The 22,279-nt window shown below is 40.6% G+C and overlaps 1 long non-coding RNA gene across 1 annotated transcript; it reads right to left on the bottom strand.

Annotated features, from left to right (window-relative positions):
- Positions 1-20,181: 20,181 nt before the first annotated feature.
- Positions 20,182-20,916, bottom strand: LOC144060328 (uncharacterized). Its single transcript, XR_013295905.1, has 2 exons — positions 20,736-20,916; positions 20,182-20,480 (listed from the first exon to the last, which is right to left on the bottom strand). It is a non-coding gene; the product is annotated as an uncharacterized LOC144060328 (long non-coding RNA).
- Positions 20,917-22,279: the final 1,363 nt, after the last annotated feature.

Here is a 22,279-nt window from a genome sequence, read left to right as displayed (position 1 = left end):
GCAGGACAAACGTTTGTTGAGGATGGTGACAACGTTTCATAAAGATGAAATGCGGACAGTGGAGGTGTGGCGGAAGGCACAAAAAAAAGTGCCTTTTGAAAAAACAATTTGTGTTGTGGACTACAATTCCAAGATGAATGGAGTGGACAAGATGGATCAAAACATCTCGTACCACCCATTCACACGGAAAACGTTGAAGTGGCACAAAAAGTTTGTTGCCTCTCTTTTCCAAATATGCATGTTCAATGCCTAAATCTTGTACAAAAAAAAAAATCCTGGGACGAGTCAACCTTTTTTGGAGTTCATCCAGCAGGTGGTGAGAGGGTGGCTGTTGCCACAAGACCAGGAGGAAGTTGGGATGGAAGAGCATGAGGAAGCCAGACAAAATACCAGGTCACCGTATTTTGATCCTGAAAGCCGACTTGATGGTAACATGGCCAAACACACACTGGAAAACATGCCTGCTACTTCCCGGAAAAAAAAGCCAGCAAGAAGGTGTCGGGTCTGCATGCGAAGGGGCATTCGCAGTGAGACAAAGCTGTAGTGCAAATCTTGCAGTGTCCCCTTGCACGCAGGCGAGTGTTACACTGTTTATCACACAAAAGTAAAATTGATGTAGTTCAAACATCCACACAATTGTAAATAATCACACATGCACAGTTGTACACCTTTGTAAATAGTTTGTCAAATTGTTACTGTTTTCTATGTAAATAAACTGTTCTTTTGCTATAAAAAAAGACTTTTTCATTGTTGGTGGTACTGTTTTATAGAAGTAAAGCACTATTTAGGTGTTTGTGGGATCATTTATGGACAAAAAGAAGTGTACAATTCACTGGAGTGCATTAAATAACATCGTTTCACAAAAAGCCGTTTTTCTCCACTTTTTGTTCCAAAACAGAGAATTTCGGTGAAAGTTACCATTTTCTATTGTTGATTACTGAAGAACGGAATAAGCTAGAAACAAACTTTTTTTTTCTGATGAAAGATGAGAGTCCAATCTTTTATTTGGTAGTATGTGTGTTCCATAGTCCAAACGCAACATTTTCTGTGGACCTTGAAAGATCACTCAAAATGCTTAAATCGGCTGGCAGTGGGGTCAACACGTTTCTGAAAACGTCTGGCAGTGAAAAAGTTAAGCTGGGACATATTATTTGGTCTAGAAGTTCCTTCTCTGTGGGAAAACACATTTGGTCCTTGAGAACAGAATCTGTTTCGAAAACGCACCCCTGACTCTGTTTTCGCCATCGCTCATGGAAAAGTACCCAGAGAGTATGTTTTGTCTACAAATGAAAGAGAGGCGGTCGGTTTTAACTATAAGAAGCCATTTTACACGCGGAAGAGGCACATTTGGCACTCTGAAATTCCACCTGTTATGTGATGTTTGGAACCTGTCACGATGTCCAGAGATCTCTGTTAGATTAAAAAAAAATTTGCAAAGGTGTTTTTTCTTACATTAAATCTGTCTTCAGGTTTTGGAGCACGCAAAGAGGACATGTTGTTGGACACTTGTAAAAGTTCCACAGGAAATGTATAGTTTTTATCTCCACATCATATTAGATAAAATATGAGTTTGATGACGTATACTGTAGTAGAAAAGCAAACTGCAGTACCCCTCCTGTCCAGCAAGAAGCGGTAAGAAGCTGAAACCCAAATAAGCACAATGATGTTGTAAGATGGCGACTGAAAAGCCATGTCGTCATTTCTTGTGACACATTTTGACAGGATGGAGGGAAATCAGCTGCTGCTACTTTTTTGTGAGAGCTTTGTGGACAAGATAACACGCTATCCGTTGTATTATAATTGTTTAACATGTATGTGTTTTTATCATGCTAAAAGTTTTTTCTACAACGCAACAGAAGCATTTTACTTGCATAGTCCCACAACCTCAATATTAAAGCAGTACTAAGCTAGATTTTGTTTTCGTTGATTATGGGAGCACCAAACAGCAGTATTGTTTTTCCTTGAATGAAGAGCACATTTCCTATGAGGACCAGCGCATAATGTCATGAAATCCGGATGTCCCAGTCGCCCACAGTTGGACTGAATTACATTTCTGTTTACAGTGGCTGTGTGAAGGATGAATAGCTATGAGGTAATGAATCTATTCTCCCATCGTGTCCCTGCCCCACGCCTGACTCATCGACTGACGCACTCACAGGTTTAGAGCCTTGAATCAGATAAATAAAAGGTTATGTTCAATAAATTCATAGTAGAGACACATACAGATCCTCATTGCTTGAATACCAATCCTACAAAATTTGCAGGAATATACAGTTCAGTCTCTCAGTACTACTACTACTACTATTCTTCATATTCACATTGTATTGTTTCCTCTACTGTTACACTTGTATTATTAGATTCTTTATGGAAAATTATATTCCTTAGTAGCTTACATTTATTACTAAAATTACTCTATGCTAGTCTATTATTGTCAATGTCATTTTGTAATTATGTAAACTCTTTCACTAATTCAAAAATGACAGTGACATGACATGATGCAGGACATACATGATTTCATGTTGGCTTTTAGTGAAAGCCAAAGACTAAATTATTACATTTCTAACATAACAATTCTGTGTGTTGTTTTATCAGGAATTTACTGCCCCGGACACCGGACACTACCTCCACCTCTTCTGAGTTTGAGCCCCCACATTTAAGTATTGGCAGAGGCAGGAGGTTAGTAACGGTTGGTAGAGGCAGAGGAAGAGGGAGAGGAAGAAGTAGGACACCGGTGGACTTGAACCCCGACACCCACCAGAGAGTTCAAGATCTGCACGAACGCAGAAACGTGGAAATGCAGGCCAAAATACAAGCACTGGATCATAATCAGAGGGATGAGCTCCTATAAATGGTCCTTACTAGACTACCTGGCCTGATGTTTAACATTTTACACCTGCTGGGAGCCCGATTGTCCCTGAGTGCCAGGTGGAGGGGACCTACATTGGTGCTCATGCACAAACTGTCAGGGAATGAACACAAACCTTTGCTGTGGGCAAACCCCTGAGAACTGTGTCAGCATCATGGCCCACATGGAGCTTTACATACTGGACGAAGGGTTATTGCGAATGGCAAGGGCTGTCTGGCATGACATCTCTGCAATAGAAGACGCACAAGAGCCTGGAGTGGAGCAAAGACAAAACCGGCATACAGCCTATCGCCAGTTTGTGCTCTGGCAGCATGGCCGCCTGGGCGAAGGAAATAGTGTAGTAATACCAAGTTGTTGTGTCTGGAAAAGAAGGGACACATTCCCGGACCCAAGGGGACAGTTTCCAGGTCCGCAGACTAATGTAACATGTTTTTGTTTAAGTGCACTGTATATGATTACTTGCTGACACTGCCAAGGTTAACTCTTGTTTATACACCTGCATTGATAACATGTTGTTCCTGTAATAATGTAAACATTCTCTGGCTCTATTTCTGTTTGGACATTTGTTGTAACATGCAAGGCTGTCGTGATAAGGTTGTATTGTGGCTGCAATGTATCTGCTGTAAATAGTTACAATGGGGTTATCAAGATCTAAGCATCATCGGATGCTGGCAACAGTGGTGGCTGAACTGACCAGAATGGAGTGAACATTGCTGTGGACGCAATGGGCAGAATGCAAGCCGATCTACTCTTCTGGAAGCCACAACGTGTGAAAGCTGATCCAATGTCAGCGAAGACGCTACTGGTGAACAAACATGCGCTCGCCTTGGCTGCTTGCCTGGTTGGGTGGGTTCGGTACTAGCTGCAACTTACACACAGACATTACTCAAAATGAACTGAGCGAGGAATGTGCAGACTGAAGTCTGGGATTGATAACGATATGAATCAATGACATAATCAATGTATATGACTGATGCGTATAGCAAGAATCGATGCTGACGATTTACTAATAAGCCATGGCTTCTACCCGTCAGCCCTTCTTTCGGATGGCAATGTTGCAAATTATATTATGTGATCGATGTAACCTGTAATAATGTGTCCGAAAGGAAAAAATGAATAAAACAAACAAAAAAAGATAGCCTATTGGCCCGTGAATGCTCGGAACCAATGGCGGGGCAGTTTTTTCATGTTGAAAATAAAAAACAACCTAGTTATCGGTACGGTATCGCAATCGGCCAATACTGCAAAACTGGGTATCGGGAGCCAAAAACTGTATCGGAACAACACTAGTTAAAACATCAAATCGGATCGATACCAGAACAGTAGTAAACATATTTTATATTTATTTATTTATTTTGGTTTCTCATGGGTCCCTCACATAATCCCTTTGTAGCACATGCCCTGGTATGTTCCCGTTGAGGATATTATATTGTGGCATAGTTAGGAACCTAACAAGGAAGTCTAATTTGCCCCAAGAAAGTTATATAATAGGACAAATGAATTAAAATACCATAATATTTTATGACTCTAAAAGTACTTGGTATCGGCGATACTGGCACCAGTATTTACTTGGTATTGATTGATACCAAAATCTCAAGTATCGCACAGCTCTACTACGCAACATGCGCTATGCGGTGACGTCATCAACATGTGCTACCGCGGTAAGACAGTAGAGTCAAAATATCTAACTTCGGCAAAATGTCTACCTTTTATTGAATATACCATTTATATTGCCCAACCCTACTTGGAAGGTCCTGGAAGGCTGGCGGATGGCTTGTAATCCTCATGACTGTAAACTCAAATGTGCATTGTTCATTATTGCATGCGCGCACAAACACACCTACAGACACACACACGCCCGCACGCACACACTTTTTCACTGTGTGCTCAATTTTTTTTCTCAGCACTCAAATGTCCAACTATGTGCTCAGAATAGTGTCACTGCAGTTTGACTGCATAAACATTTTGAAGAATACAGAAAACAATTCAGTATACAATTAGACAAATGTAACTATGCCAAATTTTTGGCCTGACAAAGCTGCTAGCACGGGATAGATTGAAAATTTGACACCAATAAATCGATAAAAATAATATTTTTAAGACAATCCATACCTTTCCGATGGTGGAATGGCGTAATCAGAGTCATCGCTGCTGTTTTATGCGAGGACTAAAATCTCCTCACCCCATGATGAGTCCTGTGGACAAATGAGGCCCCCGTCGTCCTCTGTAATTATTTGGAGGGCTTCTGCTGCAGAATAACGCCTTTGTGGTTGTTTACTTGCTATTATTAGTAAAAAAAAAATGCAAGAATATACTGAAAACCCACTAGAACGAACTGCAGTCGTGCGTCATGCGTCAGACCTCGCTGTGAAGCAACATGCTGTTACACATGTCTGTATCTTATCTTATTTTCAGGATGCCGATATTTCCAAGTAACCCTGGATGCAGAGTGCAGTTTAATGCGTGCCTACAGTACACTTCGGGTGGACTTAAACGTTTGACTCCGCCCACATGAATTTTTCAAAATGGCGAAAAAAAATAAAATCCAACAAAATTTGAAGATTTAATGATGCGCCGTCTTATGACATAAAGGTTGTTGTTTTTTTAAACACATTATGAAGCATCAAAAATTACAAACCCTCAACTGTCAGTAAGCTGGGGCTTGAGGAAGAGGCCAAAGTGCAGTACTACATGTCCCCAGCACGCAGCACAAGTAAATATCCCAGGGATGGGGACATCATCACCCGCTTTTGTGAAGATAGAGGATTCTTTGTCCTCTCCAGCCGTGATTGTATAAAAAAGATGGTCCCACTTAGTCCATGTCCAGGGCAAGATTCTGCAAAGTCATGTTGCAAAAAACTAACTACTCAGGATCAAATTAAAATGACAAAGTCCTGGCCGAGATTCAAGCTGAACTCTACGGTTTTATTGACAAAGACGCAGACATGAGAACGCTCCATTTTGCAAGCGGAGTACAACTACAGAACGATGAAATGCATTTGTTTATATAGCCCAAATTCAAGGTCCATCCCCTGTACTTCATTGGCCCAGGTGCATCACATCTCGACATTGTTGGTTTCTATTGGTATTAACACCTTCTTATTAACATATTGATGTCACTAGAGTGTACTTAAAACCTTACAGTATGAGCTGAACTTGAACGTGAGATGACCCTTGGAACAATAGCAGCTTTGTTGAATCGCAGGTGCCAGTCGTAAAAACTTCTGGACGCAACTTTGACGCGGGCCATACTCCAGGCAGCCTGTTTTTTTGTTCATTAATGGCTATTAAATCATCTTAACGGTTAACAGTTGTCAAAAAGAATTTTTATGACGGTCAGCTTATCTACTGTTCATCAGTCGACTAATTTTGCTTGCTTTTTCCGGCATTTTTTTTCACGTTTAATAAAGAACATTTGATTAACAAAAAATAATTAGTGTAGCGATTATTTGGGTTGCCGTAATATATACGATATACCCAGACCGACCAATAATTCCCCCATCTGAAAAAAGATCGCTTTAGAGAATTTTTCAGACTCTAATAATATACAAGTTCTGCAGTAAATAAATTTTGCTTGCTTTTTGTTTAAAAAGAGGGGAAAATTTTACATTTAACCAGTAAATTCGACAATGCGCCCCAAGCAATTTATTTAAATTTCAAAAGAAAATTTGGAAAATATTAAAAGACTAAATTCAATAAGCGTAAAATATAATAATTAAGATTGAAATAAATTTTATCTTATCTTTATTCACATTAGCTGTTTTCGATTTCTGAAACCACATGAAATTTACCTGTATTATCTTTTGTACTATAAAAATATTGTAGCTTAAGCCAATGAATTTTACAAAGAATCTCAGTTTTCAGCCAATCCATCAACTATTATTAACTCTTTCACTGCCAGACGTTTTCAGAAACGGGTTGTCCCCACTGCCAGCCGATTTAAGCATTTTGAGTGATCTTTCAAGGTCCACAGAAAATGTTGTGTTTGGACTATGGAAACACACATACTACCAAAAGATTGGACTCTCAGCTTTCATCAGAAAAAAAAAGTTTGTTTCTACCTTATTCCGTTCTTCAGTAATCAACAATAGAAAATGGTTACTTTCACCGAAATTCTCTCTTTTGAAACAAAAAACGGAGAAAAAGAGCTTTTTGTGAAACGATGTTATTTCATGCACTCTAGTGAATTGTACACTTCTTTTTGTCCATGAATGATGCCACAAACACCTAAATAGTGCTTTACTTCTGTAAAACGCTTTCACCAACAATGAAAAAGTGTTTTTTGATTGCAAAATACGTTTATTTCCATTCAACAGTGTAACAATTTGACAAAACAATTTCGCAAACTATTTACAAATGTGTGCAACTGTGGTACTACTTACAATTATGTGGATGTTTCAAATACAGTTTTTCCTTTTGTAACGCTCTCCTGCGTGCAAGGAGACGCCAGGACTCGCACAACAGTTTACTTTCACTTTCACATTGGTCCGTTTTGCGTGCAAACGTTACACTTTCTTGACGGCCTTTTTTTCCGGGGAATAAAAAGCAAGTAGCAGACTGTACACACTTCCTCCGATGAATATGCATTGGACTCGGGGCACTCTCCGTCGTCCGATCGAACGTCCGCCTGTGCGTGCTCGGTTGCGCTCCGCGTTACGACACCGTCATAGCCGCCGCGTCAGCGGTTCCAATTTCGCCGTCAAGCTCGGATTCACCTTCATCATCATCGTCATCAATCTACTATTTTCGCGTTGGTCGATGCCTTTTGTCTTGTAAGTGTAGAGCTGCTTCCAAACGCTCGCCATTGCCCGTTCCCTCCTCCATCTAGCTCCATCTAACGTCTTCTACTGCCGCGTCAATGCTTTCCAACCACGGAGTCACCATCATCTTCATCATCGATGATGATCATCGTCATCAACAATGTGCTTTTTTAGCGATGCTTTTGGTCTTTGAAAAAGACGGCTCTGGCGTTAGCTCCTCGCGACCGGCCGCCATTTTTCCTTTGTTTTCCATTCTGATCTCCTGCTCAACGCTCTAGTTCCGCCTCTACTGACGCCCACCCGATCTTGTCAAAAGAGAGTCATCGCTGCCCTCTAGGGGGCAAAAATAGTCATTAGGCTCACGAGACCTGCTTAAAACTTTCAGGAGAGCTCCGCAAGCCTTCCCAGCACCCGTTTCAAAAAAAAAAAAAAAAAAATGCGAGGACGTCTTTTAACGTCTTTGGCGCTCCTCTGTAGGTTTTTGCAGAACGTCATTTAATGTCTTTGGCAGTAAAAGAGAAAAAAAGAGTGACTCAAAGATAAAAAGAAAACATGCAACCTAACGAACTAAGATAAAAAGGTAATGAAAAAAGCGTAGATAGGGAATAGAGATGGAAGCGTCTTGACCTGTCAAATCTTTTATATTTGAATAGAACGTTGCACCAGTAGTATATGGTCAGATTGCAATGAAGGCGCACTCACGGACTGCTTCAGATGCACGGGAGAGAGTGGGACTCGACGAGCGTTGATCCTCAGTTAAAGAAAGCTCCGTTGGAGGCGATGTGGGCGGTCGGCGCACGCGCAGCTGGAATGCTGCACTGGAGTCTCTGGCTGATGGTGATGGGCACACGACTGAGAGGCCGCTGCAAATCTCCGGTTGGTGGCAAGGTGCACGCGCGGTTGTGAGGCCGCAATCAGTTGGTTTGGGGGCTGGGGGGCGTCTCGGGCGCACAGCTGCAGCAGAAAGGGGTCGCTGGCGCGCAGCGGCTCAAGTCCGGGGATCAAAGAAAGAAGCCGTGTGGTCACTCTCAGCTTGTTCCGTGACCATGTTTCTAGTGATGGTCAGGAGAAGTTCATGGGGCCAGAGGAGAGATGCAGAGGGGAAGAGAAGAAGAGTGAAGTTTCTTCACACGCTGACTTTTAAACTATGTCCAAAGGGGTGGCAGTAGTCGATTCCGTGCGCATGAAGCAGACCTGGTCCACTGAGAAAAGATGGTCTGGGGACTGATAAGCATATGGAGGTTGTTGACATTGTTAACATTTTTACTGTTTTATTTTACATTTGACCTGTTTTGCATTTCATTATAGATGTGTTGATGTAGGTGTAATTATGTTGACCTAATATAACCCGATGAGTAATGCTTTTGACATTCTTGCTATCTTTTCTACTGTTTTCCCAGACATGAGAAAGTTAATATGTTTCGTATGTTTATCTAAGAAGTCTAGTTCCTGTTCGTCAGAAATCCAGTTTTCAAAAGTTCAAGGACGATCTAGTTTACTGGGAAAATGCAAACTCATTCTGTACCTCACGGGATGACAGAGGCGTTTCCTCATGTTTTGAATAAAGAGGCTGTGTGGGCAAAAGAGCAGACACACATCTTGGATGACACTGCTTGGGTGATATGCAATTGTGTGACCAGAGATCTCTGGAATAAATTGACCTTGCAAGGGCCCTCTTCACAAGAATCTCATCTTTGATTTATTTGAACACGCAAAAGATTACAAAATATGATATAATCCTTCAAATGGTGACCACCGACGTGCGACGTTTTACGGGCTGTGGCGTTCACGGACGGATAGAATTCCAGGCCACATTAATTACGATAAGTGGACATTTATCCACGTTTAAGGAATTCTGTCTGTTTGGAAGCGCTGCAGCTGGTATTCGTCTTGTAAAATTAGTACATTGGAGATGAGATCTGTGTGAACAGGTATTGGTAAAATGTGAAGTCGTTGTGTTGGACGCGAAGTCCCTGATTTCGGATTTTACTACGGTGTTCGAACTGTACACGTACGTGGTGACGACAGCATTGTTTACGGAAATGCCGTCACGTTGGTTGTTGCGCTGAAAGGGAAAAACAGGTTGGCGCAGCGGATTTACGCCGCTGTTAAGAAATCGGGAGATTCTTGGATAAATTTGATATTAAGAGGTACAAGTTGACACAGCGTACGCTGTTATAAATTTGATACTAAGGGGTACAGGTTGACGCAGCGGATTTACGCCGCTGTTAAGAAATCGGGAGATCCTTGAATACATTTATTCAACTGCAAGACAACAGATTGACGCATGCGCAGCTGAGGAAATATTACCAGAGTTTGGTACGTAACGTTACGATGGATTGTGCACAATTAAGACGGATTGTGGCAAACAGGTTGAAGCAGGCGGTTTATTAAATTACGGAAAACACATGGCAGTCTCGTTCTGAAGGAATCTTAGAGATTGGAAGTCCTTGCATTTCTGAGGCAATTGTTAAATAGATGTAGAGTTGGAAACAACATTTCGCTGCGAAGGAGCCGAGAGACCGCTTCGTGATCGTCTTAAAGCAGTATTTATTATTTTAAGAGGACAGGTTGAAGCAGGCGGTTTATTAAATTACGGAAAACACATGGCAGTCTCGTTCTGAAGGAATCTTAGAGATTGTAAGTCCTTGCATTTCTGAGGCAATTGTTAAGTATATGTAGAGTTGGAAACAACATTTCGCTGCGAAGGAGCCGAGAGATCATGATTTATTTTTTTTGTCGCGAAAACGATATTTCATGTTTGTCTGATGTGCAATTGTCTGACGTCATTTATTATTATTTTTTTTTTACGGGGGGCGTAATGAGCTATATTGTCGACTAATTGAATTGTGGTACTACAAGTGAGACGTCACTGACTTAATACATATTTATATAACTTTAATATAATAATAACTAAGCAGGTTAATGTTTATTATATCATATAGTTATATGTAATATATATATATATTAAACCATATTATAAGTTACGGGGGCGCTTTTGACCGCGACACCAAATAGTTTAACCTGATAGTACTTCCGCTGAACGAGTTGAAAGAGCTTCCGGGGTTTGTAATCGGCCGTTGGCCGTCAAACAATGACGTGAAATGTATTTATTATTGAACGACTGGATGTAGATTTATTGTGGAAAAGGTTGGTTCTCTCCGATAAGATCTGTGGTTTGCTTGATGTCTTTGATGACAGCAGTTTAAGTTGTATGTGTACGTAAACGCCGATCGCTGGTTACAAAAGTGTTAGAGATATATGTATTTTCTTTAAATAGAGGAAAAAAACGGACGTAACTGTAAGAAAAGTGTATTAAATGATGATTAATGCTGAAATGTTGAAAGATCGCTCAGATGGCTGTGATAACAACTAAGTAAATAGCGTTCTATTTTTTTTTTCGCTTCGAAAATAAAAACAGCTGTAGACGACGAATTTACGTAATAAAACCGTTTAGTATAGGCTGAACGGGATAAATTGATTAGACAACGACAACGTGATTTGACTAATGAAGCTTCTAATGTATTGTCAAACAGCTATTAAACTGAAGATATTTAGAGGAAGCTGCCTTATCTGATATGTGTGCTTTTACGGGGTGAAGTTATGTGTGTGTGTGCGTGTGTGAGCAGCATTTGAGGAAGGTGTGTGAATTGAATGGAACATTCTTTGTTATAAAAACACTAGGGTTAATTGTGTGATTGTTGCGTTTGTATGTGCCTTCATTAGGTTGAGAAGTTGAGGAACAATTGTTGAATAATTGCATTGGGAACTGGGAGAGAGATTGGATGAGAGATGTGTATGTGGAATATTTGTTGAACGTTTGTGTGGCCCTAACAACGGAAAAGTGTATTGCGTAATGTCCTGGGGGAGTGTTGAAGTAGAAGGGCAGTTTTTGTGTTATTTCTCCTCGGGGCCTTTATGAAAATGGAGAACAGATAAGATAGGATGTATATGAATGGCATTTGCAGAAAGTGGAAAGAGTAGGTTTAAATGAAAAAAGGGAGCATATTTTGAAAGTGGAGGAGACTTCCTCCCTTTGTCTGTGACAATTTTTAAAAACCCTTTCCCCCCATGCTTGTAAATAGAAAAATAATTTTCATTTATTTTATTTTTTTTCCTGCATCTATGATGACTCATTCGTGGGTGTGAAAATGATTTAACCTTTGTTCTGTCTCTGAGTCCCATTTCAGAATTTGAAGTCGGCCATTTTGCGTGCAAGTCCCTGAGACTGGACAGAACTTCCCATGAGGGCGCCAACTGGGAGTTGTCACATTTTTAACATAATTTGAGGTGATATGTAATTATAAATAATCTAAGGTCGACAAATACAAAAGTACGCTGTCATCACAACAACAACAATATCTGCCTCTCCCTAATCAGCAGTTCCTGCCACCGCCTGCTGGAGAGCAGCAGTTCCTGGCGCCACCTGGTGGACAGTTTCCGCAATGACTGGATCCTGAACTCACATGCAAAGGTCTCCAGGAACCAATGATTGACATTACGGTAGGCGGAACTTCCTTATGACATTGCCACCTGGAATTTCCCTCACCACTGATGGCATTTCGCTGGTTGGATTTAAAGGAGAACAAACTACTCTCAATCTGACATCTCCAATACACACGCAGTGCTTCGCACAGACTTTCTTGCATGCATTCGTGTATGCCCCGAACTGTCCCGTGAATCTTATGGGAATAGTTATCACTGCGATGGTGACTTCGCCTCCACCCAGAATGTCTCCTTGAGTTTGTGATCTCAGATCATATGATGCGGTATCTGACTGTGTACACTGCACTCTATTTTTGACAGGTGTAGGTGATGACATATACAGTAAAGCATTCCGTACAGTTGCTGACAACGCCTGAGAGTTGCGTGTGGGTGGTCTGTTCGCAGCACACGGGCGAAACATTTGGGTCCATTTGTCCTGGCCTGCACAAAAGCAACTGATTGGCAACACTCTATACACACAGATTTATTATATTCTAAAACTCTTGATGCCTATTTGATAATCTGATTTGTTTGCTTCCATGTCTGTTTTAGAACAATCAGCTTTTGGACCGACATCAACAAAGGGAGACATCTGAACAGCAAGCTTGATGGTGACATGTTAGAACTAAAGAACTAAACTAAACTGCTGCACTGTGGTGTATTGACCCAACTGATGTGGGCCTGTCAAAAGAGGCTCTAGTAACTTTTAAAAATTAATACCCCACTCCGTTTGGGTGCCGCAATATTAATGACACATGAAGGGCGACTAGATATCTTAGTAATAACTGATGGTTTGCTGAAAACGGGGGTTCTTTGTAAAATTAATGGGCCTAGCTACAATATTTCTATTTTTATAGTAGAAAAGAAAATACTGGTAAATTTCGCATGGTTTCGGAAATTGAAAACGGCTTATGTGAATAAGGGTAGGATAAAATTTATTTCAATCTTAAGTAATATATTTTCCATTATTTGATGCTTGTTGAATTTGGACTTCTAATTTTTTGCCCATTTCTCTTTTATAACTTTGGCTTCTGAATTTGGACTTAGATGTGGAACACTTACGGCGAATTTGCTGATTAAAATTTTAATTAATTACTCTGTAGTAGAGGTGAGGTTAATTAGCATTATCTACAGGACACAAGCTGTCTGTTTTTCCCTCTTTTAAAGCAGCAATTTGTTCGCTGCTGCAGTTTTTACATACTGGTCTGAAAATGATCTGAGTTGATCTTTTATCAAATGGGGGAATTACTGGTCTGTTTGTGTGTATCGTCACGAAGGAAGATATGCAAACAAACAGTCCATGTTGAATTAAATAAATATAGAACTATAAGTTAGTCGCAATGTGATAATTATATAATCCGTGAGAATGAATTAATTCACAGGAGGACAATTGAAGGTGATCGGACTTTGACCATGGAGGACAGTAAGTTTTGGCAAAGACGACACTCATGGCGAAAATAAGGTAAATATGTTCTATTTCCGAAACAATTGAAGGATCTCTCCCCAGGGTGCTCACGGTCCGGCCGGACGTGACAGCTCTGGGGTCAGATGTTATTTTATGATTTTACTTGCTGGTGATAGTTGCATTTATTTATGGCTGGAAGCACATTCATACCATATCTATAACAGTAAATATCATGGTAGAACATTTGATTAATCATTATATACCATCATATGGGTTTCCTAGGAAAATTTGATCAGACAATGGAACCCATTTATAAGCTGTAGACAAAATTGGCATCATCAGATTTGAATTGGCTATAAGATTTTCATTGTTGCATTAATGAATGTGCTTAGGTCATTAACTCTTTGACTGTCAGACGTTTTCAGAAACGGGATGTCGCCAGTGCCAGCCGATTTAAGCATTTTGACTGATCTTTCAAGGTCCACAGAAAATGTTTGTTTGGACTATGGAAACACATTACAGTACTACACTACATACTACCAAATGAAAGATTAAACTCTCATCTTTCATCAAAAAAAAAAAGTTTGTTTCTACCTTATTCCGTTCTACAGTAATCAACAATAGAAAATGGTTAGTTTCACCGAAATGCTCTGTTTTGAAACAAAAAATGGAGAAAAAGAGCTTTTTGTGAAACGATGTTATTTCATGCACTCTAGTGAATTGTACACTTCTTTTTGTCCATGAATGATGCCACAAACACCTAAACAGTGCTTTACTTCTGTAAAACGCTTTCACTAACAATGAAAAAGTGTTTTTAGTTTGCAAAATACGTTATTTCCATTCAACAGTGTAACAATTTGACAAAACAATTTCGCAAACTATTTACAAATGTGTGCAACTGTGGTACTACTTACAATTATGTGGATGTTTCAAATACAGTTTTTCTTTTTGTAATACTCCCCTGCGTGCAAGGAGACGGAGCAGGATTTGCACAACGGATTCGTTTCACTGCGATTGCCCCTTTCGCGTGCAGACGTTACACTTTCTTGACGGCCTTTTTTTCCGGGGAATAAATAGCAAGTAGCAGACTGTACCCACTCATCCGATGAATATGCATTGGACTTGGGGCACTCTTCCGATTGAACGTCCGCCTGAGCGTGCTCGGTTGTGCTCCGCGTTTTCCGGCGTCAACATCGCCAGCCCGTGAACCTTTATGACGTCGTCATAGCCGCCGCGTCAACGCTTCCAACTTCGCCGTCAACCTCGGAGTCACCATCATCATCATCGATGATGATCATCGTCGTCATCAATGTGCTCTTTAGCGTTGAAAATTCCCAACTGTGAGCTGCTTGCAACATTGTCCGCTTCCTCCTCCATCTAGCTCCGCCTAACGTATTCTACTGCCGCGTCAATGCTTCCAACCACGGAGTCACCATCATCATCGATGATGATCATCGTCGTCATCAATGTGCTCTTTATCGTTGGTCGATGCATTTTGTCTTTGAAAAAAACGGCTCTAGCGTGAGCTGCTTGCAACCGCCATTATGGCTTCTTCAGCCATTGTCCCCGGCCTCAACACTCTAGCCCCACCTCACGTCTTCTGCTGACGCCCACCCGATCTTGTCAAAAGAGAGTCATCGCTGCCCTCTAGGGGCCAAAAATAGTCATTAGGCTCACTAGACCTGCTTGAAACTTTCATCACAGCTCCGCAAGGCTTCCCTTCGTCTTTTAACATCTTTGGCGCTCCTCCGTAGGTTTTTGCAGAACGTCATTTAACGTCTTTGGCAGTAAAAGAGTTAAACTCAGCCAAAGGCTGGATTCTGATTGAATGTCACAACAAACAGAATTTTTCCCCAGGACGGACCTACAGAACTTCACCAACATTTACTAACTCCTAACTAACTCTTTGACTGCCATGGACGTTAAAAGACGCCAAGTAAAAACCTACGGAGGGCCGCCAATGACGTTAAAAGACGTCATCCAATTAAAAAAAAATAAAAATTGAAACGGGTGGAGGAAAGCCTTGGCCAGCTGTGGTGAAAGTTTCAAGCAGATCTAGTTAGCCTAATGACTATTTTTGGCCCCTAGATGGCAGCAATGACTCTCTTTTGACAAGATTGGGTAGGCTTCAGCAGAAGACGTGAGGCGGAGCTAGAGGGGACAATGGCTGGGGAAGGGAAGAGAACATGGCGACCGGTTGCAAGCAGCTCACGCTCGAGCAGTTTTTTTCAAAGACGAAAAGCATCAACCAACGCTAAAGAGCACATTGATGACGACGATGATCATCATCGATGATGATGATGGTGACTCCGAGGTTGGAAACATTGACGCGGCAGTAGAAGACGTGAGGCGGAGCTAGATGGCTGAGGAAGCGAACAATGGCGACCGGTTGCAAGCAGCTCACACTTGGGAATTTTTTTCAAAGACGAAAGGGATCGACCAACGCTAAAGAGCACATTGATGACGACGATGATCATCATCGATGATGATGATGGTGACTCCGAGGTTGACGCCAAAGTTGGAAGCGTTGACGCGGCGGCTATGACGACGTCATAAAGGTTCACCGGCTAGCTAACACCGGAAAACGCGGAGCACAACCGAGCACTTCTGCACAGGCGGACGTTCAATTGGACGATGAAGAGTACCCCGAGACCAATGCATATTCATCGGAGGAGTGGGTACAGTCTGCTACTTGCTATTCCCCGGAAAAAAAGGCCGTCAAGAAAGTGTAACGTTTGCACGCAAAACAGACCAATGTGAAAGTGAAAGTAAACTGTTGTGCGAGTCCTGGCGTCTCCTTGCACGCAGGAGAGCGTTACAAAAGGAAAAACTGTATTTGAAACATCCACATAATTGTAAATAGTACCACAGTTGCACACATTTGTAAATAGTTTACGAAATTGCTTTGTCAAATTGTTACACTGTTGAATGGAAATAAACGTATTTTGCAATCTAAAAACACTTTTTCATTGTTGGTAGTGTTTTACAGAAGTAAAGCACTGTTTAGGTGTTTGTGGCATCATTCATGGAAAAAAAGGTGTAAAATTCACTAGAGTGCACGAAATAATATCGTTTCACAAAAAGCTCTTTTTCTCCGCTTTTTGTTTCAAAACAGCATTTCGGTGAAACTAACCATTTTCTATTGTTGATTACTGAAGAACGGAATAAGGTAGAAACAAACTTTTTTTCTGATGAAAGGCGAGAGTCCAATCTTTCATTTGGTGGTATGTGTGTTTCCATAGTCCAAACACAAAATTTTCTGTGGACCTTGAAAGATCAGTCAAAATGCTTAAATCGGCTGGCACCCACGGCATCCCTTTTCTGAAAACGTCTGGCGGTCAAAGAGTTAAAAAGGCAAATAAAAGGAAAAAATTGAGGGTGATGGGCAATATTCGTTACATTAGTATATAATATATAGCGTCAGTTTTTAATTTTTGTTGTTCAATAAAGTGTTCAAACAATACTGTAATTGTGATGTGGTAGGGCTATGGTTAGGGTTACGTTTAACAACAAAGAAAGAAAGAAGCCGTTTCAATGCCGTGTGGGCGGAGTCAAACGTTTAGGTCCACCTGACGTGGCGGCACGCCTTGAACTGGGCACTGCATCCAGGGCTAACTCATACCTCATGGATTGGTCGATTTCCATGGTTGAGTCTCCTTCGAATCGTTAGAGCAAGTAGAATATAGCACAGCCACCAAAATGAGATTGACATTACTGTTAGCCAATCATAATCAGAAGAAGGCCATCTAGCATGCTGAGCGGAGAACAGACCAAAACCCAAATACTAACCTCAGCCGTCATGGGATGCGCTATGTGCTGGCGACATGTAGTACTGAACTTCGGCCTCTTCCTCAAATCATTTAGCTTGCTCTGCCCCGGAGAGTCATGAGAAGGCGCATCATTAAATCTGCAAATTTTGTTGATAACAAAAATTGTTTAAACCTTTTTTAAAAATCCGTGTGGGCTGAGTCAAACGTTTAAGTCCACCCGACGTGGAGGCACACCTCAAACTGCACTCTGCATCCAGGGCTACTTGAGTAAAATGGGCAAATATATAATTAAATTAAATTAATTCAGCTGTATCATCTAATTGCTTAATCACAATCAATTTTGTGTTTTTGTGTTTCCTTTTTAAACAAAGGACAAAATTGGGACAAAGTTTGTTGATAAATAGAAAATACTTTATCAATGTTTTCTCCCCACAGAAACATTACAACTGTAATGTACTGTTTTTTCTGATGAAAGATGAGAGTTCAATCTTTCATTTGGTAGTATGTGTGTTTCCATAGTCCAAACACAACATTTTCTGTGGACCTTGAAAGAGCAGTCAAAATGCTTGAATCGGTTGGCACTGGCGACATCCCGTTTCTGAAAACGTCTGGCAGTCAAAGAGCTAACAAAAACTACCAAGATGCTCTTTCAAAAAGAAGGAATTGTGAATATGTATGTTTATAAGGGACTAAATGAAAATGTCCTGCACCCAGATGAGGTGTGATGGAGAGGTCAATCTGGTCCAGTTCACTGGGAACACATCGTTTCACATCTTGCCTATCAGACCCGCCGGGTCGATTCAACTGGAAAACCATGCCTGCTTCCAGTGTCCACCTGACGACCTGCCCGCGGAGGAACTCACTCAATGGAGATTGAGTCACATGCCTTTTTCCCATTCATCATTCCACAAATGAGTCACACTTTCGGAAGATAACCCCGGTGACCTATCCTTGGATCTCTGGCAATTGACCAGGGCCTTTCTCATTCAACAAAGAACTTCACCACGAGATGGCGACAACACGTCTTCAATTGCGGTTACATCATGACACTCTTTCTCATATTGACTGTCATGCCAATCTGCTATTTCTGGGATCCCCTCGCCACAACTTTGAACGTAACTACAACACTTCGTGTTAAGCGAGACATTGACTCTCCACACATTCCCTGGATCATATCCTGGACTTATGATGACTCAATTGCTGTGACAGTTGCCCCAAACACGAACACCTCTGTAAAAATGCTTAAATGCTTAATTTTTGGGCTCTTTCGAGCCCAATTGAAGGATTATTGACATTGCTAACATTTTTACTCTTTTATTTTACATTTTACCTGTTTTGCATTTCATTATAGATGTGCTGATGTAGGTGTAAATATGTTGACCTAATATAACCCGATGAGTAATGCTTTTGACATTCTTGCTATCTTTTCTACTGTTTTCCCAGACATGAGAAAGTTAATATGTTTTGTATGTTTATCTAAGAAGTCTAGTTCCTGTTCGTCAGAAATCCGGTTTTCAAAAGTTCAAGGACGATCTAGTTTACTGGGAAAATGCAAACTCATTCTGTACCTCACGGGATGACAGAGGCGTTTCCTCATGTTTTGAATAAAGTGGCTGTGTGGGCAAAAGAGCAGACACACATCTTGGATGACACTGCTTGGGTGATATGCAATTGTGTGACCAGAGATCTCTGTAATAAATTGACCTTGCAAGGGCCCTCTTCACAAGAATCTCATCTTTGATTTATTTGAACACGCAAAAGATTACAAAATATGATATAATCCTTCAAGGTAAATATGGTGCAAAACTAACTTGTAAAAAAAAATTGTACCTGTAGATAAAAGTTGTGATTTGAACCTGTAAAAAAAACGTGTACCTGTAAAAAAAAAATGTGTGTGTAAAAAAAATGTATCTGTAAAAACACATTTGTACCTGTAAAAGTCATGATTTGTACCTGTACAAAAAAAATTGTTTACTCATCACTCACAGTACTCAATTATTTGTGCAAGTATTTTTTCTGCACTTTTAATTTCTACTTGAGTTAAATTTGCCAATGTAACATTACTCTTATTTAAATATTGGCTATTCTGCTTTTGAAATGCTAGTTTATCTGTATCACTAAGATGTGAGCAGTGTCAATGTCACCTAGCTACTTTAACAAAAGTAACTAGGTCAAATGTTAATTTATTTATTTTTAATTAAATGAGAATCTCATAAGTTTCCAAATCTTGCTCAAAAGGCGGAGACAACTGCTGCAGACACTGCTGAAGCATCAGTGAAAAGGATGACCCACTCTATCAGCAAGCAGCCAAGAGACAGGAGATGACACCTAGGGGGTATTCCATCAAGCCGGATTAAGGAAAAAAAGTTTATTTCGCAGATATTCTGCTGATGTGAATGTAGCAGGCGGTAGTCCCCTCCCCCACCTGTGGCAGTGGCCTTAGTCTTTTTTTCTGATGGCTACAATAATGGGCAACATATATTTACAGCTCAACACCTATTTAGTCTTATTTTTCATATATATTGTTATAGGCTACTTGCCGACTTGTTGCCATGATCGCTTTTGGCTACTGTTGAGATGTAACAGTGAAGAATGAATATGTAGGCCAATTTGAAGTGCTTTACATTAAATCAATAATTAATAACACTATTAATGTGAAATACACATCTAACATGAAACAATTATAATTTATACATTTAGTCTGTCGGCTTTTTTTTTTTGGCAATGATATTTCCCTTGTCTTATTGATAGCAGCATTATTGCCTTTTTTGGTGAGTCTTGAATTCCTCATACAGCTCCATCAATAACTTTTGTTCTGTTTGTGAGAAGAATACTGTTGTCATCTTGGATGGATGCGGAAACGGCTCTTCTGGACATCAAATAAAACATTTCAAATGATGCACAATCTTCTTTATTGAATGATACATGTTGTTATTTGATCTGACTATTTCAAATAACTCTCAATATGGATTAAATTGTACTCCTTTAACATTTCAAACTCAAAATTGGAAGACATTTAAGAAGCACTTTCCCAAAGGTGATTGAGGTGAAATTCTCTCAGAACAGTCACCAGGGTATCAAGGATTCTCATTTGTTGGACTTGACAGCCACTTTGAAGCAGGTTTGATGTCACACCATGTGCCACTGTCTAGAGATGGATCAGGAAGTAGCTTTGATTGACTGCATGCTGGCATCTGGCCAAACAAAATGGTTGGGTCAGCATATTCATACAATAAAAAATAATCATAGCTTCCTAGCTGGGTCATTATCAAAACACAGCCACTGACATTATACGTAATCGGTTAAACTTTATCTTGTTAGCCAGAAAAAAACGAAGATTTTGACACATCTTAATATCAGGTACAAATCACGACTTTTACACATACAAATTTAGACTTTTTTCTACAGGTACAAAAATTTTTTACAAGTTAGTTTTGCACCATATTTACCTCCATATAAGCAGTCTTATCGCTAGTTTGCTTGTTAAACAGGCTTTCTGGTCTGTAGGCGCTGAGCTATGTGTTTCCTGTGGGTTGTAAAACGAAATCCAGTCCCTGCTCGAGCGAACTTCAAAGAGTCCTTTTTGAACTGAAAACACAGGATTCAAACACGCACACACATTCCCCAGGGGGAAATGTTTAACTCTTTGACTGCCAAAAACGTTAAATAACGTTTAGTAAAATCCTACGGAGGAGCGCCAAAGACGTTAAAAGACGTTCACCAAGTTTTTTTTTGTGAAACGGGTGGAGGAAAGCCTTGGCCAGCTGTGCTGAACGTATCAAGCAGATCTAGTTAGTATAATGACTATTTTTGGCCCCTACATGGCAGCGATGACTCTCTTTGGACAAGATCGGGTAGGCGTCAGTAGTAGAAGACGTGAGGCGGAGCTAGAGTGTTGAGGGGACAATGGCTGAGAAAGCGAAAATGCTTGATCGTTTTTTTCAAAGAAGAGAAGCATCAACCAGTGCTAAAGAGCACATTGATGACGACGACAATGATGATGGTGACTCCGAGGTTGACGCCGAAGTTGGAAGCGTTGACGCGGCGGCTATGATCACGTCATAAAGCCTCACCGGCTAGCGACGCTAACGGCGGAAAACGCGGAGCACAACCGAGCACTTCTGCACAGGCGGACGTTCAATCGGACGACGAAGAGTGCCCCCAGTCCAATGCATATTCATCGGAGGAGTGGGTACAGTCTGATCTGAAGACGCTGGTTATGGACTACGATGCCACCATGAATGGAGCGGATAAGATGGATCAACCACCCGGTATAGGAACTGAAGGACGATGAGGAAGCCAGACGTAACATCACCGTAACGTCACCGTATCATGATCCTGAGAGTAGACTTGATGGCAACATGGCCAAACACACACTGCAGTATATACTTGCTATTCCCCGGGAAAAAAAAGCCAGCAAAAAAGTGTAGTGTCTGCAATCACAGTGAAACTAATCTGTTGTGCAAATCCTGCTGCGTCCCCTTGCACGCAGGGGAGTGTTACAAAAAGAAAAACTGTATTTGAAACATCCACACAATTGTAAATAGTACCACGGTTGCACACATTTGTAAATAGTATGCGAAATTGTTTTGTCAAATTGTTACACTGTTGAATGTAAATGAACTTATTTTGTTATGAAAAAACACTTTTTCATTGTTGGTGGTAGTGTTTTACAGAAGTAAAGCACTGTTTAGGTGTTTGTGGCATCATTCATGGAAAAAAAAAGGTGTCAAATTCACTAGAGTGCATGAAATAATATCGTTTCACAAAAAGCTTGATTTCTCCGTATTTTGTTTCAAAAGTTGGCCAAGTCTTTCCTCCACCCGTTTCCCAAAAAAATACCAAAAAAACACAGTGAACGTCTTTTAACGTCTTTGGCGGTCCTCCGTAGGATTTTACTAAACGTTATTTAACGTTTTTGGCGGTCAAAGAGTAATATACATTTGAGGAAATGAGATGTACAATAAAAGGTTTGAAATTAATCCCTTTTAAT

The sequence above is a fragment of the Vanacampus margaritifer genome, chromosome 1, assembly GCF_051991255.1.
Source record: "Vanacampus margaritifer isolate UIUO_Vmar chromosome 1, RoL_Vmar_1.0, whole genome shotgun sequence".
NCBI classification, from domain to species: Eukaryota; Metazoa; Chordata; class Actinopteri; order Syngnathiformes; family Syngnathidae; genus Vanacampus; species Vanacampus margaritifer.
Note: the sequence above shows the minus strand (reverse complement) of the source record. Positions and strands in the feature narration are given on the sequence as shown.